At 38.8% G+C, this 19,081-nt stretch overlaps 1 protein-coding gene across 1 annotated transcript in view; it reads right to left on the bottom strand.

Moving 5' to 3' along the window:
- The window catches only part of shank1 (SH3 and multiple ankyrin repeat domains 1), an 85,181-nt gene that overhangs the window by 65,449 nt on the left and 651 nt on the right, over positions 1–19,081 (bottom strand). The window lies entirely within an intron of this gene.

Raw genomic sequence — 19,081 nt, 5'->3', positions numbered from 1 at the left:
TATATACACAAAAAATGTAGATGTGTATTTCCAAACACAGGCAAAACAAAAGTAAAAACCACAAAACAATCACCAAAACTAACAGGGTGACAGTAACTATTGGTGTCAGATTCATATTTCTAGTGATTAAATCAAGAAATAAGGAATAAAAACAGTAAAATAAGAAAAAAGCTCAGAATGAGCAGAGCTGTTGCAACAAACTGCCGCTCACTGGGGGCGTCATGGCAACCATCTGAGCTAATGCTACTAAGTAACATTAGCTAACATTAGCTAAGACTACAACTTCTTATGTTGTTAGAACTTTTCTAGAAAGTCAAGAGGAAAGTTTATATTTCCTGGTCTGATTAGGAGTTTGTTTGAAATAGTAAATGCAAAAAAAATATTTATTAGCTATTTAATTCCAGTACTTGTAATAATAATTTAAAGTCAAAGGATTTATGACTTCAAACTGGTTTCTTATTTCAGCTGAAGCACCTTTTTCTACTTCAGCTGAAGCACCTTTTTCTACTTCAGGCTTCCTGCCATGCAAGATCTAATTGGTTCCTTTCACTGCTTTCCTGTTCATGTTTTTTTATTTTATTTTGACAAGCGTGTTACTACCAGAGCTTTCCACGTCCTGTTTATTTCAGCATGTTGACTAAACTGACAGCCAGAAAGATTAAAGTGGCAGGTTTTTTTTCTTCAGCTGCCAAAATCAACCACTGATGCTCACATCAAGTTATTGTGACCTTCAGACACTTTGTGAAGGCCGAAGGTGGTTTCTCAATGAGAAACAAGCAAATGTCAACTCTTCGTTTATTAGTGTTTTTATACAAACGTTTGACCATTTTCCCAGAAGTTCATTTGTGAGGTCAGACACTATTGTTGGACGGGAAGGGTTTGTTTTCCCTCTCTGCTTTAATTCATCCCAATGGCGCACTGTTGGGTTGAGGTTTTTACAGCTGATGGGTTTCCATATACATCTTGAACAGTCAGGGTTTTATGGACTTTACTTTGTTCTGTCAGAACAAAAAGTAGCCATCTTAAAACTGTTTCCACAAAGTTGGGAGGATAAAATTATCCTCAAACCTGACACATTTGGTTTGCTTTAACCGGATCAGAGTTTGTTTTCCAATTTTTTTAATTATTTTAATTGAATGAATAAACTCTAAAGATTTTAGGGAGATGAATCTTCTCTAATATTATCAATAATACTTTTTACTTTAAAGAAAAAAATCACATGCAGCACATGCAAAAAAAAAAATCACAAAAAAAAAATCAATGTTTCTCCTTCTGTTAGCTGATTAGAACGGTTGAAATTTTACCACAGTAATCCACTTCAATGGGAGGAAACCCAGACAGATCAACAAAGTGCGATAAGAATCAAGCGAAATAGAGCAGGAAGGAAATGGTTAAATGTCAGTGACTGGGTAAAGTTTGAAACTTCAACAGAGTCCAAACGTCCAACAAGGAATCATTTCTCAATGCATCAATCCACTTTTTTCACTTCCAACTCGGATACCTGAGGTTTAATATCGGCAGGTTTACCATCGGCAGATAACAATTCGATACAACGAAAAAGAGCTGATTTGAACTCTCAACGTTTCTCCTTTTTTTAAAAACGCATACATAAACATCTGAAATTACAAATGTATCTGATAAAACACCAAAACTTTAATTTGTCTAGTCAGTGTAATAAGTGTATAACACATTTTGCTGGATGTTAGATTGTCCCAGAAATTATTGCAATAATCGATAATATTTTGAGACCCTTTTCAATTGTTAAAGTAATAATGGCTTTTTAATGCGAGTCCAACTTTTCAGATCAACAACATTTAATTTTTAAAGAAACATTTAACGCTGGAACGGAAAAACAGTTTAAATATCCAAAATGAATTAAAAAACAACTAAAACAACAATAATAAAACTGAATTATCAAGTCTCTGAAATTGATTTTCAACAGATATTATTCACATTTGACCAGGAAAACAGGCAAAAGTGGCAGGAAGTGCAAACTAAGTACTTTGTTCTGGTGTCAAATGTTTGCAACGTTTCTCAAAATGGCGGCTTTTCAACGATAAGCCGCCACGTTGTCCACATGGTAATTATAAATCTCATTTTAATGTATCATGTGATTAATTTATTTCTTGCTTATTGTAACTGGCTTATAACTACGATTTAAAATAAATAATAAAGAAACTGATGAAAAAAATGTCAAATATTTGGAAATAAACCTTCTTTCAAATGATTCAGAAAGTTCACTTAGGAATTATAAATATAATGTGGAATCTATAACAAATAATAGAATTAGACTGAATAGATCTGCACTTACGGATCGGGAACCCGATCTAGAGTTTTTTTCAATATCGGGACCGATACAGATATTAATATCAAATCTGTGCCCCTCTGGTCAACCTGGGGTGACAACTAAACATCTAGAAAGCAAATTTATCAGAAACAGGGTTATGGGGCAGCATTCATGCCTTCTCTTTTACTTTTCGTGAGACAGAAGTGAGCGATAACTTTCCTGGTTTCCTTCCAGAGTCTTGACCCGGTTCCACTGATCTTCAGTCAGTGTGAAGTCTGTGTGATGCCATCAACAGATTTAAAAAAAAAAAAAAAAAAAAGCAACCAGCACGGCGACATTCAACCTTCCTCCATGCTCATCTTTTCATCTCTCCCAAACACACGCGGATCTCCGTATGCTCCGTCTCTCTGCTTCACCCTCTCCTTTATGTAGGACATAGCGTGTATATAGACGGATATTTTCAGTGTCTCGGTCCCCAGGAAATTTCACTGGGAAACTTCCAAAGAACACACCGCCCCAGTTTTGTGCCACGAAACTGGAACGGCCGATTTCCCTTCCCTCCTTGTTTGACATCGACTCACAAATGGACACAAATCGTCCCATCGCTCTCTCTGCTAATGCAAACAAAGACTCTGAGGCTCAACAGCTGTCCCTCAGGAAAGAGTCAACACACGCAGATTAAAAACCGAAACTTCTCCGGATGAAATCCGACCCAGCGGTCAGCAGACCCGCACATCAGCAGGACCTGAGGGAGCCGAGCGAAGGACCACAAAACCACCTGATCCACACATGTTCTTACGTAATCAGCTATTAAACTGGAATGAAGGGCAGTGGGGGAGCGCAGTTTGAAACGGTTACACCAATGTGATGCTCCAAAAGAAAATAGGTTTGAACACAGAACACAGCTGCAATGCTAACAGCTTTTCTGGTAGCTACATGTCATCAAAGCGGAAACATTTCCTTTTGTATTTTTGGACACAAAATCCCAGATAAAGCTGCAAGAATTCAAATGAAGATTTTAAAGGAAATGCAGCCTTAATTTCAGGCTATTACCTAAAGCAAATGCAACACTGTAAAAAAAAACTAAATTGTACCAAGTACTTTTAGTCTAAACATTTTTCCATGTGATATCAGATATATGCACTAGTAAGTAGATCAAAAATACTTTGTGTTTGTGCGGTTGAGATAAAATAAAACTGACAGGTCATTTTTCCATGTTTGTAAGCGGATCAGAGTTCAATTGTGCGTTCACACCTCCCCAAACAAACCGGACTGTCTAGACTAGCGATTCTCAACGTGGGCGGTACCGCCCCCCAGGAGGCGTTCAGAGGACGGCAGAGGGCGCTGGCGGACATTTTTACAAAAGGGGGCGCTGGGATTTCTCTGGGGGGGGGTTTGGTCGAAGGTAAACTTTACACCTTAAATGCACAACAATGCCAGTTTAGACTTTGAGCAACTTGGTAAAACTGTATTGTGTAACATTAAGTCCTGCTTGGCTGCAACGATATAGATGGCAGCTCTTCTTCTATTCAATGTTTGTAGCTTATTGGCGCAGCTCCGCTCCTGCTAGTAGCTTGGATAGAACAGTGTTACACCGGCTGATGACGTTGCTGAGATTCACTTTGTCTGGTATTTTTGCCAGTTCTGTGATCATGTTAAGCAGCAACTTATATTAAAAAGTGTTTTATTTCCATTTGAAAGCTGCCCGCTACCATGGAAGAACAACAGAAAATCGCTCTGATAAACATGTAATTACTAAAATCATGATACCCTCACTTTGAATCCCTCTGAAAAATGAACCCATTTAAATGAAGAAATCCCTCCATGGGTGATACCACGATAGAGAGCGTTCATTTTATAGCGTTAACATGGTGCTGCAAGTGGTCCAGTATGAAACAGGGTGATAGAACAACACAGCACTTTTAAATTTCAATAATCAGGATACTGAAATTGTTTCCGTTGTATTAAAAGGTTTATGTCAGTCTGCCTTTTCACCATCGATACGTTTCCCGACCGCCCTGCACCTTAAGGGGTTAAAAAACGACACGCACATTGCGCAAAACTCTGAAACAGCAGAAGCGGGACATAAAACAGAGAGATGAACTAGATGTGAACTATGGCAGAAAAACAGAGAATCCGATGCTGAACAGTGAAAAATCAACACATGATGTGAAACATGACGATTAGGCAGCGCAGCAGGTGATGAGTGAAGATTACTGATGGTCAATAAATGATAAAATAAATGTAGCAACAGGAAAGAAACTAAAGTGGACATAGCAATAAACCAAGAGAGGATAATACTAATCAAAGAAAACTAAATGGAAATGAATGAAGAACAAAATGCAAGAATAAACTAATAAACTAAAGTAAATACAGAGGAATAAACTGGTATGGCAAGACCTTTCAAGCAATAATTAATACAGAGGACGGTATGACAAGAACAAACAGACACTATTTCCAGATAAAAGGTAAAATAATATTGTTGAAGTGCCATTGGTTTGTTGAGACCACATCTAGTACTGAGAATAAATATCTTACAGACATAACAGTAAAGAACTGATCACTTCTTTATGTTTTTAATTAGATTTGATATATTTATTTCTTCAATATTATTTTTCATGTCAGTGTTAATGTCATGAGGCTGATGACTCCATGACACTTTCAATTTGACTCATTAGGWTTTGATTAAGAACCAGATTTGTTCTTTGTAATTTCTGTCCAGTAAAACTATTAATCTATAATCAATAGACAGGTCTATGTAAAGATATAATCCATGTTTCTGTCTCATATTTGTACGTCATTAAAAGGAACTTTTGTTTTTCCACTGAAAGCTCTGGTTTGCACAATAAATGCCATGTGGGTGAAGTTKTATGGATGATACTCTGATGTCCCATTCTCCTGAAGGCAGCACAGAGCTGCACCACCAGAAACTGACAAACGCTGAAGAGAAGAAGAGCTATGATTAATGTAGTTACAGTTCTATCCATGTTTTAATGTTGCAGAGCTCAGTCGTTTGCAAATAGTTCAAAGTTTAAACTGGCATGTTGAACATCTTTTATCTGCTCATTTTGTAGAATATTTAACAACTGGAAAATGACAAAGAACAAGAATATTGTTTCCACTCTGACTGGCTGCTGTTAGGCCTACCAAGTTTAACTTGAATGTTTGTTGCATTTTTTGTAGACGTCTGTAAAAATAATTTCTATTCCCATGACTTTTTTGTTCTCTGGGAAATTATTTTTGATGATAAATACAGAAACAAGTATAAAAATCAAAACATCTACAATAGTGATAGTTATATTAATAATAAAATAATAGTCAGTGCAAAGTAGCCTACAAATTCTTTATTGGGGGGCGGTGAGGAGGGACCAGGATGAAGGCTAGGGGGGCGCTGGGCCAAAAAAGGTTGAGAAACACTGGTCTAGACAAATTAACTAAAATTGGATTAAAATGGAGTAAATAGGGATGGACTGAAAAAAGTTAATTTTCAGATGCTGTGGTTGTGCCCCCCCAAAATAAAATTCAATTTGAGCCCACGTTTATTCTTGGCGTATTAGAAAAATATACATTGCAAAAAACACAAAATCTTACTAAGTATTCTTGGTCTAGTCTCTGGTGCAAATATCTTACTGTACTGGAAATAAGACAAAACGGCCTTAAAAGTAACTTTACAGTACCAATGCTGATAGAAGCTTATTTTATGTCAATAATTTCTTAATATTGATTAAAAGTATTAGTTCCTCTGGCAGATTATTTTACTTATAACATGAGAAAAATGTCTTGTTACAAGTGAAAGAATCTGCCAGTGGAACTAGAACTCGGTTGCTAGGTGACGGCCTGGGCTTGGCTGGGGTTGCTAGGTAACGACGCAATGCCTAGCAACCCCCGCCAATGTTTTACCAATGCTGATAGTAAAATAAGTGAAATAATCTGCTAGTGGAACTAGTACTTTTACATCAATATTAAGGAATTATTTATTTAAAACAAGCTTCTATATTTTGTTGTAAAGTTACTTGTAAGTTAGTTTTGTCTTATTCGAGTGAACCAAGATATTTGCACTGGAAACTAGACCATAAAAACTTGGTAGGATTTTGTGTCTTTGCAGTGTTTGCTAAAGCTCGTCTTTTCTCTACAGAACAGAAGAGAAGGAAAATCAATCATCTGGGGAGCAGCAGCGAACAGAGAACACATTCAAATAGTCTGCTAATTAATTAGCTTTATTCATCATCGAATCTCTGCGGGCCGACACAGAACCCGCTCTGCTGCTCCGCTCGCAGAGAAACATCCTGAATCACACTCAGACCCGTCGGTCTCGACCGGCGGAGCGGCTGAAGTGGCAGAACCAGGCGAGGCTGCATCAAGGCCAAGCTGGGGCAAACAGTTGGCAGCACGCGGCGAGGTTTATGAATAAATGAACCACAATGGGAGACGCTGCAGGGTGGAGACCGGCTGAACATATGACGGGCTGTGAAATATTGAGAGTGGATGCTGCTCCACCGCTCCGGGCAGCAAACAAGAGGCTCAACACCAAATATACAACGCCGTGTTAGGGGCACTGTGGATGCAAAAGAGGAGAAAATTTATGGCAAAACATCTCTGTAATTTTGAGATAATTACAGAAATTTTCTAGGAAAAAAAACTTTCAAATTTCTGAGTTTTAAATGTCAAAAATTTGCTGGAAAAAACTCAACATTTTAGATGAATCTGAGATATTTTCTAGAAAAACAATGAAATTTCGGATTTTGAAAAATCTAAATATTGCTAGAAAAAAATGAAATTCTGAGTATCTCAAGAATAAAAAAAACAAAATCTTTCTTTGCTTGAAAAGCTGAAAATTTGCTAGAAAAAGACAAGAAAATTTTGTGATTATTCTCAGAAATTTTCTGGAAAAAGCAAGAAAATTTCTGAGCTCCAAAAGTCAAAAATTTGCAAGAAAAAGACTCAGGAATTTTGATATTGATCTCAAAGATTTTCCATAAAAAAAAGTTGGGAATGGGGTTTCAAGAATCAAATGTTGACTTTTGAAGTTCAGAAATATTCACGTTTTTTTCTTAATTTTTTAGCTTAATCTAAATGAGTTTTTTCTAGAAAAGTTTTGACTTTTAGAGCTCAGAAATTTCCTTGGTTTTTCTATGGAATTTCTGAAAATAATCTCAACATTTCTGAGTATTATTTGGCAGAAATGTCCTCTTTTTTCCCATCTACAGTGGCCTTAATACACTGTGGTATGAGGTAATTGTTTTTTGTTTTACAGCCTCATTGAAAGCCAACTTTACATGGATTTTACTTCACCTCGGTCGCTTTAAAGCCTCGTCAGAATTCAGCAGGTTGTGATCCCACCTTCAGGGAGCTGATTAAAGCCGAGCTCAGGAGACGGTTTATAGAGCCGGTGAATCACAACAGTAGGAGACGGATCCATACTCACTTTATAGGATCCCAGAATGAGGGCAAAGGTCAGGCAGAGCTGTCACAGAGAGAGTAAGTCTTGTCTTAAGAAGTGAAGGAGGTCTGACCCCATTGTGGTCTCAATCAGGAGCTTTTCTCAAAGGGCGTCAAGACTTTAAATTTAACAGAAACAGCTGTTTCTGTGACAGCATTTCAGGTGTGACAGCATTTCAGGTGTGCCTTAGATAGAAAAAAAGCTGTAAGTTTCTGCCAAAAAATTAATTTTTTCTATCTACATTGATCCTAATACGCCGTTACTCTTTCTCTTCCATAACATCTAATAAGCCCCATAGAGTTGAGCCCCAATTGAGTTTTTTTCTATTTCGATAATCTTATTAACCAAAATAAAGGTAACAGTTGGGAAATGCTATAATTTCAGGGAATGTAAAGATGGAACATTGAATGATTGTAATTTTTTTTTTTTTTTTTGCATTTTACAGTATATAAGCCTTTTAGAAATATCATAAATAAGGCTACACATTTTGATTTGACAGTTAAGCTATAGAGGATTTTAACTAGAAAGCAAAACAAGAACAGATTTTTAAACCTTTTTCTGTTTTCTGCAAACTAAGTGGCCAGAGTGCCCAGAGAAAGGCATATCGGTGACAAATGAGCAGTTAAAAGACTTCAGTGCAGAGAATGAGAACTAAAACTCTAAGCAATGAGAGAAATCTATCACATGTCTGCAATGTAGGCCAATCGATACGACTTCAAGCAGCTCCCACAAGCTGCATCAATGTGCTCCTCTCTCCACCAGCCCTCCTCCTATAGAGTCTAAACATCAGCAGAAGGCCTTGTGACCTCAGTAATTTTTGTCATTATTTCCAGGATGTGGGTTAAAGTTGATCGGACAGTCGAGTCCAGTCGAGCTGCCAGGATGCAGGATGCATCACCTCCCATTCATGCTGCTGTGGCTATAAATACAGCCAGCTGTGTTTCCATTATGAATGCAGAACGACACCCCAAACCTTTTTCTCTGGCCCTGAACACTGCCGACTCATCATCTCCCATGCACTTTCAAACACCCACTGCTGCCTACTGCTGGTGCACACCGACATCATGCAGAACGGTGCAAAGCTTTCCAGCTTCTTCGTACTCTGCTTCCAAGGAAACAGTACGAAGAAATTAAGAAACTATAAGAAAGCGACACAAAAAATTAAAGAAAAACTGAGGAAATGGGTCAAGACTTTAGCACAATATGAACATGAAAAACTCATCGCTAAATGTTTAATTTGCTGGAGGAGGTATGCAGAATGTAAATAAACAAAACATTTAAATATCTTATTTTTAAAACATAACAGTTTAATCAGTGGAGGCGTTTCTGCTATTTGTCACTGAAAAGCAGAAAAACTAAATGCATAATGATAAACCAATAGAACAAATTATTAATTTAAAACATATTTAATGATGGGATCCACGATTAGTTGAAACAATAGATTTAACATTTATTTCAGGTGTAAAATGAATACTGTAAAAATATTGTAGGCTCCTTAGTTTTTATAAACTTAAATAAAATATTGCCACACGGACGTCGCCATGTTGTTTACGCTGCAATGCATTCTGGGTAGATTACGTTTCTACGCTACTACGATAGCTCCGCTTGCCAGAACAATTATTTTTACACAATAAGTAACGTTCAGCGCTCTCCATTTGACCAGCAGCGTCACAGTCAAAATATTTTCTCAAATATATTATATTGTTGTCACAAAAATTTACAAATGTTGTACTGTCACTTTAAACATCTATTTATTAGCTTCCTGATTTCGTGTTAGCTCCTGCTAATGACGCTAGCTCCTGCTAATACACTAAACAGTAGAAAACAAGCAAATTGCGTTTGTTTGTTTTAACAAATATCTTGTATATGATGCCACATGAAAACATCACGGCAGTTTACCTCAATTCAGATGTTTTATGTCCATAAAAATAGCCTACCCGTGTTATGAGTTCTGCGGGGCGCAGGTGGAAACAATGGCGATCTCCGTAGCCAACAAATGCCGTTTTTGAAGTAAATGAGTTTTTAGGTGTCCTAAGCAGCAGCTTTTAGAGTAATGGGAAAACAACAACATATTTAGGCCAATATGTTTACTTTTCCAGTAATGCATTTTACAGTTTCTGATAAAAATTAATCCAAAACAAAAAATATGTTTAAGAAAATACAAAGTGAAAAGAAAATAGAACTATATTTATATTAATAAGTAAAAAGAAATTAACCTTTTTAACAACAATGCTTCCCATAATACTGCTAATACTAATTGAAATAGGTATGTATTAAAAGTGCTTACTCTCTCATTTTCTTGGTAAAAAATTACTTTTCAATACTTTAGTCCTCATTGTCCTGAAAGGGAAATAATAGACACACAGTCCAGGCAACTTCTGTGATTAAATATCAAGAAAAAATTTAATAAAATAAGGTTACTTAAATTTAAATTAGGCAGAAACAAACTGAGATAAGAAAGCTGTTAAAAGAGGTCATAAGAGGAGCAACGATTAGTTTTTGTGGTGTCAAAGCTGATCACTGGACTGGAAAATGAAGAGTGAACAGGCCAGAGCCTGTGAACGTGAACACAGCTGTTCCACTGTGACAGAAACCAAACGAAGCAGCTCAAACACCTTTCAATCACCGCAAGCAAACCTGACACCAGGTGAAATCTACACAAAACACCGTGTCACTCAGAGTGACAGCGTCATCGACAGAAGCTCTCACTGCACTAAACACGAGCGTCCGACTAGACGTACAACTGAAATTATAACTGAAACTCAATCATATTAGCCATTTAGCAATAAGAGGACATGAAGCTGCTGCTGTTGTTGGATAGAACAAGAATAACGAGGGGCTACATTCAATGTTTGGATAGTAAATGGCTATAAAAAAATAAATATATTTGAACCTCTAGTGTTTATCCATTCTACTTCTCTCTGAGCGTCGTTTGGTATCCTTCATCCAGACCGTTATTGGGTACACCAGTTCAATTACTTGCTACAATAAATAATGAATCAGCCAATAACAGATCAGTGCATTTGGGGATCCAGACGTGGTGAGAAGTGGCTCTCACATTTCCTCAGAAAAAGAGAAAGTGTTGAGCTGCAGATGTACGACAAAACACCTTGTTGAGAGTCAGGGGAGAATAAGCAGACTAGTTCAGAGATGAAAGAAAGGCAGCAGGAGCTCAAATAATCACCTGGAGTACAGGGAAGACCCTCTCTTCATGCCAAGCACATCAATTCTCAACCTTGCAGTTGATATTATGCCAGTTGAACGCTAAGAGCCCCACCTGTCAGCCAAAAGCAGGAAACAGAGGATGTGTTAACACCAGCCATGTTTAGTCTCCTTTCATCCAGCTGTAGTTTGTTTGTCGAAAGTCTGGTTCACTTGGGGAGATGTGAATGTGTAATTAAACACTGGTGTGGACTATATGCAGGGTTCGAATGCCAAGCGGACCGGAGACAGCTCCAAAACCAGGAAGTGGACTATAGTGCAGGGCATTCTGGGTAAACACAACCAAAACAAACGTGAGTCCAGCTAGTGGGAGAAATGGTTCGTGGTCTTTCAGCAAAGACAAAAGACAAATCCTACAAGCACTTAAAATCTAAAGCCACTCCATTTCTGTCTACATTTTGTGAAGAAGGAAGTTGTGCTCATGTCTTCTTCAGAGGTTTTTGTGTCGTTTCCTTTAGTAGTTCTTGGTGCAGCGCACCCACAGGTAAGGACGGGAACTCCCTCAGGAGAAACCCAGATTGGTCTGAAGGCGTCATTTTGACTTTTCTCTGTCACCGTCTTCAGAGTGCGCTCCACTGCCATGAGGGAATATAACCTAAGCACAAATTAACTCCTGTAAATCTTTCAAGAAAAACAGGCAGCTGGCAGCCTAATAACAATTTATTTAGCTGATTTAATTGTAAAAATTGTATTGGATGCTGCACAAACAGGAAAGGATGCAAACCAAACTCATTCTATGGTAAAACTTGATGAGGAATGAAGACGTCAGTCGTAAGGACAGGCAGTCCTCAGTGAATCCGCAGATTAGCAGCGAACAGTTTTTACAAGGTAAGAAGATTAATGTTCGTTTACTGTACAAGTAAGAAAGATTCGTAAGATGCACTTAAGTATTGCATTACAGAGAAGGTACGTGTCTAATCATTGGTTACCATGGAGAAAACGCTCCACCATCATGTAGCCCAGCATGTAGGAAAAACACTGGTTAGCATCTAGACTTTTACTGCTCTGCTGTAAAGGAAAACGCTGTGGTGTAAATTATGTGGCGTGAATTCAGGCAAAGTCAACACATCAGGTGGGAGAAGGTGAGTTGGTTTCTATGTCCAACTGTTGAAAATACCACCGTCTACGAGGCAGAACTAGGTGTGCAACTTCCACAGACAAATTAGCTCTAGTAGAAAAACATGTCCTGGCAAAACAACTTGGGAAAACAATCACAGTTTCTCCATTCGGTTCCTACATCCCTCACTTCTCATGTCCGTCATGGTGATCAAGTGCAAAGAGTCAATACCTGCTCTGCCTTTGAAACTAATTAGTGTTCATTAAAGTGAGACAGAAATGGAGAGCCTAGTTAAATTCATGGATGAATTGACTTACAGAAACATGCAGGGACTCAAAACTACAAATTCATTCACTAAAAGTGTTAAAGGTTAACATGTATTTTTAAGTTGGTGTTGGATAGATAACACCTGAATGCACCATTAGACCTTCCTGCTGCCTCAAATACAACCAGGTGGCGCCCCCTCCCATCATGGCCGCCCTGGGTCGGTGCCGCTCCACCGCTGCAGCTGCGTCTAAAAATAGCAACCCCACTATGATGACGACGCGGTGGAAAAATCCCCTCATGCACCTCTTTGTGGCACATTTAGCCCTAATAAACTGAGAGAGAGAATCCATGATGCATGGAGGAGTCTGGCCAAAGCTCCACCACCTTCCCTCTCTGCACTCCACTCCCTGCAATTACCATCAGTGGACGGTTTTAATGGGATAAGTGGGATTTGGTTTGGAGAACAAGTAAGAGTGTTACTGGGGTGTTATTACTGAGTATGTTCCAGTGCCTGAAGACACAGAATCACACTCCGAACAGTCTTTGTGCTGATCAAATGTTGGCTTGAAGCAAACCGCTGGTGCTGAAAGTTTTATAACCACATAAAATGCTGCGACTCCTCGTTGGCATGGTTATAGCCAAAGAGAGAGAGAGAGAAAGAGCTGATAGGTGTTGCACTGAGGAAATAATGATAGATCTGTTCCCTACACACGTTTAATGGTAAACTAATACAAAAGTACTTCACTTTATTAAACTACAGCACTTTGGCCAACGTCTCTTGGTTTTTATGTGCTGCATAAATAAATTTACATTAACAAAATGTGAGTCAAGATCAGCCATAATTCATCTGAATGGATCAATATTACAAATCAACTTCCAAAAATGTCAACACTTAATTAAACATACAGCAAAAGTATTCAAATCCCTTGAACTTTTCCATATCCTGTCACCTAAAAATGAGTCACCAAGAGGTTTAAAGGACCCAAAGCATCACCAATCAACAAAGAAATGGTTCAGAAGAGAGAAAATCAACTTTCAAGGTAATCTCAACTCTGTAGAAAACAAGAGAGATTAGTTGAAAAAACATAAGAGGAACATAAGAGATGATTTAAAAACTGGGCACAAAAAGCTGCCCTTTACAAAAGCTTTAGTGCCGTTTTAATGGAGATCAGGGGATTAAATTATGCTGCTGCAATAAAAGTTTCCCATTTTCTCTTATTTCACTTTCTATCCTTTCTGACACCGACTTCGACACCTTCTTATCTCAGATAACCAAGTATTAACCATCAATTTGGAAGCGCCAACTGGACAAATGTCTCAGAAGAGACACCAAACCAATGTGTGATTTCATTCCTCGCTGACACCAAGAGTTTTGTCCCAAAAATCTCAGAACCATCGCGCTTCAAGGCTGACAGGCTTCAATCTCAACCACTTTTTCCTCTCTACCGGAAGTAATGGTATCACCTGTGTCTGCAAAACACTCCAACAGCCCATTAATGCCAGACAGAACCGTCGCTCAGCTGTGACGAAGAACCCACAGACGATGAAATGATTAACGGTTCCTGTCGCTCAAAGACAGGTGGCTGCAGGTGAGTGACAGAGGGGAAGGAAATCAGAAGAAACAAGAGAGAGAGGACAAGGCTGAAGTAGGACAAAGCGCAGGGGAGGTCTGTCTGTCCCAGTTCAGAGGCTTACCACCAGTAAGAGCCGGAGAAGAAGTGAGAGAGAGAGGAAAAACGGCTGAAAGGAGTGAGAGATGGAGAGGCCTAAATCTGGAGGTATGAACTGCATCACCCCCGAGCTGTGCTGCAGGAAGAAAGCCGAGCTAAACTCCCATGCAGTTGAGCAAATAAACCAAGAGGGAGGCTGGAAATAATAAACCTTAGAGAAAGTCGAACTCTGGCAACGTTTCAACACTAAAGCAACCGAGCAGATGGACGACCAATCCGAAAGAAACAGTTCATTCTCCGTACAAACCTGCCCTTCTTTAATTAATTTAATAGAATAATCACGTCTGTAAATCCTTCTGCGAGCTCTCAGGCCCTCTTGGAGTCGTGCTCACCAGAACTGAGAGCGTGTTCTGCAGAGATTGTGGGCCCCTGATCCCCATGGAGGGATCTGCACGGCTGGAAACGCTGATTTGCTGCAGAGTCCTCTCATTCCGGGCTAAACTTCGCTGACCCAGATGATATTAATGGGACTTGAATGTCAATTCCAACCACTGGCACCGAGCGTGGGCTGTTTGCTGGACTTTGGCGCTGTCTGTTTGCCAAATAACGCTTGAAGCAAAGATGACATGGCAGTCAGCTGCAGCTAAATTGGTTTGTTGAACCAGATCAGCTCGACTTCCCCGGGCTAAATTATCTCCCAAGGAGTGAAAGCAGAAATTAGGACTGTAAAACTTTAAGAAGACAATAAATAAAGACGACTCACCCAGACATAAAGCTAAAACTCTGTTACGCCACTTATATGTATGTTTCATGTTTGGGATAAAGTTATTGTGGGAAAAAAATGAAAGCAAGAGAACGTGAGGGGAGGAAACTGAACTGCTGCACAAACAATTTTGAATTTATCCATTAAAATGAATTTAGGGGAAGCAAGGTGAGCTAAAGGTTTGCAAAGTTAGCTGAAGCGCCAAGCCGCCATCACAGTTTGACCCGCGTTAATCTAATGAAGCTTAAGTTGAAATCCAGAAACTTGCTCATTTTTCCCGCTTCTCATTTATGAGCAGAAGACACGTCGGTCGTCATGTTGTGGCTGATGCGTGTTGGTGTTGCATGACATTTGCAAATCGCTGCATGTCAGACGTTCATGTACCTGAACTACGGAGTATATCGGCTCAAATATCACGTCTTCTTTCACATTGGAGAATTTGCACAAAGCCCAATTAGCTTGATGCATACCCACAATGCATCACTATAAAACTGTCACTTTGATAAACCTTTGATGCCACCACTCAAGACGCCTCCTTTCAAACTCAATAATTCACGTTTAGGTTTGAACTGAACCGCTCCTTCTCGCTTTAGCCAGATACTTTAGTTTTATTTCAAACTCCCAGATTTTATTCCAGTCGTTTAAAGTGGTTTTGTTTAATGTCTCTCCAGGCATTTTGAAAGTCTCTCAAAGTTTTTCTTCAAACTTTGGCTGCATTTTTGCTGATTTGTGCCAAAGCAGATAAATAGTCTGGGAAAGTCACATCGTTAAGAAACAGACAAAAAGTTACCATCATTCAGTTTAACTTTCACTATACATCTCACTGAGAATTACTTTGCTGGTGATAAAAATCCATTTTCTGTTCACATCTTTGGTATTTTTTATAGATTCGGCTAAAAAAATGGGAACAAATTGTGTTTTTTTCCCCCTGACTTCTCTGTAAACAGTCAGGCAGAACAGCCAAAGAACAGGAAACTTTCTAAAAAGACAATCAGAAAGCCAGAAAAATGAAAATTATTTTATAAAAATACAGCTGAACGCAGGTTATCAGAGGATTTAGGGATCACAACCAAACAGTGAATATGTGAGGATACTTGAGACTCCCTTTAAAATATTTAGAAATGGCTATTTTAATAGTTTGTTTTTTAAAAGAAACAAACACTAAATATACATTAGTATGCAATAATATACACAATGGAAACCGTCTTAGCACGACCACAGAAGCTCAGATCTACAGTCGTCCTTATTTCCGTTCTTGGCAGTTCAGCCAATCAGCAGCCAGGAAAAAGAATGGCGGTCCTTGATTGGCTTCCAAGTTGCAATTTCATTTCAGCATTTTAGATAATCTCTAGATAAACTTTCCATGTATAATTTGGAGTTTGTTTCACAAAAAAATCCTTTAATAGGCCAAAGTCAATGTATCTCTATTCCTTAGGTAGTTCTTCTCTCTTGTAAGATTTACAGGATAAATCTGCAACATTTTTGCTATTTAGTTTAATTTTGAAGAGGATTTCAAACTTCACACTGCCGATTGCTAACCTCCTAGTTGGACTTAGACATTATGAACCACTGTTAATCTGAGAATACTGACCTACAAATAGGTGGGAGCCCATTGTTCCAAACAGAGTTGCTGCCCTTCCTGAAAAATGCAGAGCACCAATTTAACCACCAACAGGGAATGGTTCCAGTTTGGAAGTAATTTGTTACACCTGCAGACCTGTAAGCGATGTGTTGAGTAAGGACGGCACATCTAGAAAAGGTAAGTAGGATGGAACTGGTTGCACTGCACTCCCAACACAACCCACATGCTTCACTCCAGCCCATCTTCAAAAACTTACTTTCAACATGTCTTCACACCTGATCGTCCAGGACACTCAGTTCAGTTGGGAACCAAAACTGTAACATTTGTTAATTTTTCAGCTGCTGTGTTTCTCTTTCACACGGCATTGAGTCAAACGAACCAAATCCTTTGAGCAACCTGTACCCCTCCTCGCCTATGGGGGCACCGCACCAAGAGCCACTGAAGGAAACAACACAAAAACCACTGAAGAAGACACAAAACGCGATTTCCTTCACAAAATGAAAACAAAAATGGAGTGGTGTCAGATTTCAGTGGTTGGAGGATTTCAGGACACATTTATCCCACTAGTATTAGATTCATATTTATTTAGTTTTTATTACCCAGAATGCCTTGTGCCGTAGTCCACTTCCTGATTTTGATTGAACACGTAATTAAACTCTGATGCGGACCAAAAAAGCGAAATCTGGTCCACCTACAAACCTTGTTCTCGGTTCGGTTGAAGTGAACTTTGGCGCGATCTGAATGCCTGTGTGAACATCAATCAAACCAAAAGCAGAAAGTGGACTGCAGCGCAGGGCATTCTGGGTAAATACAACCAAAACAAACTCGAGTGTCTAGCGCTAGCGGGAGAATGACTTCTGGTTTTTCATCAAAGACAAAAGAGAAATCCTACAACACCTAAAATCTGACGCTACTCCCCGTTTGTTAACATTTTATAAAGGAAGTTGCGCTCAGTGTCTCCTTCAGAGGTTTCTGTGTCGTTTCCTTCAATGATTATTGGTGCAGCGCCCCCACAGGCGAGGAGGGGAACAGGTTTTTTCAAAGGCATTGGTTACAGTGCAGTGTGAAAGAGAACCACAGCAGCTGAAAATGTAACAAATGTAGAGACTTTAGATCATAAGGAAGCCAGGCTCTCTTGAGGCCAAATGTAAAGCAATTTGAGTTGGTATGCAACTCGGCCTGGAGTGTAACGACTGCTTGACATTAGTGAGTGGAAAGAGTTTTTGAACTCTCCTTTATCTCCACTCCACGCCGACATCAGCTCTCCATCTCCTAATGGTGTCTCCACATCAGCGCGAGGCGGGAAGTTCACAGTTTCACTGCTGTAAATTGAGCTGGATGCTCTGCAGTTTGAAGAAGAGCTCCTCTGTCATTACCCTCCTCACATGCAGAGCCTGAAAAGCAGGTGTTGGCGTGGGTGATGTCCCTGCATTGTCGTTATTCTGCAAAAACTCAACTCAACTCCCAGTCACGTCTGAAACACCTACAAGTCCTGCAAAACCTGCACTAGTGTGTAATTATGTGCACCTTCAGCAGAGACAAAGGCATCTATACACTGCAAAAATACAAAACCCCACCAAGTGCTTTTGGTCTAGTTGTAGTGCAAACATATTAGTACACACAAAATAACTCAAAACTAACTTACAGGTCACTTTTCAGCAATATAAGAGCTTGTTTTAAGAAAATAATTTATTAATATTGAGTTAAAAAGTACTGGTGACAAGAGAAATAATCTACCAGTGGAACAAGACACTTTTTCCAATATTATAAGTTAAAATGTCTTGTTCCAATAGCGGATTATTTCACTTATAACTACAATAACAAATACTGCTGGATTATAAATCATCCCAGAAGTTATTGCAATATACAATAAATATTGTTGTTTTAAGACAATTTTCAAGTAGTATGATGGTAATAATGGTGTAATAATGCAAGAACACATCCTCAAAGGTCAATAACCTTTAAATTTAACTGGAAGATATTTTAAATATTCAAAATGAATAAATAAATAAATAAAACGACCAATAAAATGATTTAAAAAGTCTCTAAACAAAATGATCCTCCAGTAAAACCAAAGGATCAGACTGAAGACTTTTATCACCCAGATTCAGGTAGAAAAAAAAAAAAGAGGAAGATGATAAATCATGCAAATGGAAATTATTGAGCTTTGTAATCAATTAATTTATTGATTTTTGCAAGTCTTTTTCTACCAATATTAAGAAATGATTAAAAGCTCTTACATCTTGCTGAAAAGTTACTTGTGAGTCAGTTTGGTCCTATAAAATAGTTGCAGTAGAAACTAGACAAAAATACAAAAGGTTTTGTGTTTTTACAGTGCAGAGGTGGAGATCATGTCAGAACATTGTGCAGGAATGAAGCCGTTGAAGTGAGAAACATCCTGAGCAGAAACTCCTGCTGCGTCTCACATTTCCTCCCATGAATCCGTGTTCATGTTCATTCATGCTGATCCTGCCTCAGTCTGCATGTCGGGGGAATCTCCGTGTGATTCAGGGTGATTTTATGCACCGCTTGGTGTTTTAACAGAACAACGAGACGCTCTGTGCAGCACATCCTTTGACAGGCATGCAAACGAATGTGGGTGGGATTATCAGATTGCCACAACGGTAAATCTGCGTTAAGATTTTATTTTTTTTTAAATCTGGTGCACAAACATTTTCTTTCCCCTTGCAGATGTGGGAAAATATTGTGCATCCTCAGCAGATCCTCGATCGCATCTCCTGCATGTAAACGTCCTGCATGCACAGAGAGGCAATGTTTCACATCATTGCAGTT

Source organism: Poecilia reticulata, linkage group LG8, assembly GCF_000633615.1.
Source record: "Poecilia reticulata strain Guanapo linkage group LG8, Guppy_female_1.0+MT, whole genome shotgun sequence".
Lineage (NCBI taxonomy): Eukaryota > Metazoa > Chordata > Actinopteri > Cyprinodontiformes > Poeciliidae > Poecilia > Poecilia reticulata.
The sequence above is the reverse complement of the archived record's forward strand: the minus strand, read 5'-3'. Positions and strand labels throughout refer to the sequence as shown.